This window comes from Coffea arabica, chromosome 3c (genome assembly GCF_036785885.1).
Source record: "Coffea arabica cultivar ET-39 chromosome 3c, Coffea Arabica ET-39 HiFi, whole genome shotgun sequence".
NCBI classification, from domain to species: Eukaryota; Viridiplantae; Streptophyta; class Magnoliopsida; order Gentianales; family Rubiaceae; genus Coffea; species Coffea arabica.
Window position 1 is genome coordinate 35151759 of NC_092314.1, and position 1177 is coordinate 35152935.

Sequence of the window (1177 nt, forward strand, 5' to 3'; positions counted from 1 at the left end):
GTTCAATTTGGATAAAAAATATCAGCCTTTAAGTGTTTTAAATCCATATATACAAACTCAAGTTCAACTATAATGAACAAAGCAATTTTATGTTGCTTGAAACCAGCAAAAATGATTTTGTAAATACAAGTATTTGGAAAATATTTTATGTTACATTTGTTTGAAATGCTAGAAGTTGGGGGACCTTTTCTCATGTTGATACACTTGTGCTCTTTATTTGTTTTATTGTTCTTTTATTAATCTTTTGAGACCCTTAACTAGATATACTTTGTAGATGAAAAATTCATAATAAATGAGTATTATATTTCTTGGTCATGTACATTAATGTTCGTGTATGTATTAATATGATTACAATAGTTGCAAAAGATTTGTTACTTACATGAGATTGCTTTCAATTAATGAGTTGTTATGATTTACTCAAAGAGAAAGTGGTTAATGAGTTATTTAATGGATATAAGTGGATGAAATGGGAAAAAAGATTATGTTACTCAGAGGTGGATGAGAAAATAATGATAATGTGCAACTTTTGGTTTATAATATATTTTCATCAGAAATATTTTTTGGGTTCTATATAGTTGAATTTTGGTTAGTGATTAGGCTAGGCAGAAAAAAAGGAAACTTCATAAAGGATTTGAGAATATTGTAAAGCAAGGGCTTTAATTTATGAACAAGGGCATGCTTCTAAATCTAGTCAATCGGGAAAAGGCAAAAAGTTGGAGAGATGAACTTTAGCTTTTGGCTATTGGAACTTTATTAGCTTCCAAATGCTTGCTTCTGAAATGTAGTAGGTAACTAGGTACTGGCTATCTTTCCTTTCCTCTGTGTGTCTTTCAATATATTGATATTATTGTTTGAATTTTTCATTCATTATTTAGGTTTTACCTGCTGGTGATATAATAACTTGGATTTTCCTAAAAGTTTTGAGCAGATCTAAAACTCTGTAGTTATTCATCATATATATTCTAAACTTTGTTAGTGCTTGTGAGATTTGGAAACATAATTTGATGCCTTTTTTTTCAGATGTTTGGTTGTTGGCAAAGCATTTTTTATGCATCACTGTCATGAACTTTTGTTGATCAAGAACCTGGCCTGCAATAGCGGAAGTACATCCATTCCTTCGTAGTCGATTGCAGAAGTTTGGTTTAGGATTGCTTCACTGCAGCAACGCTATGAAAGT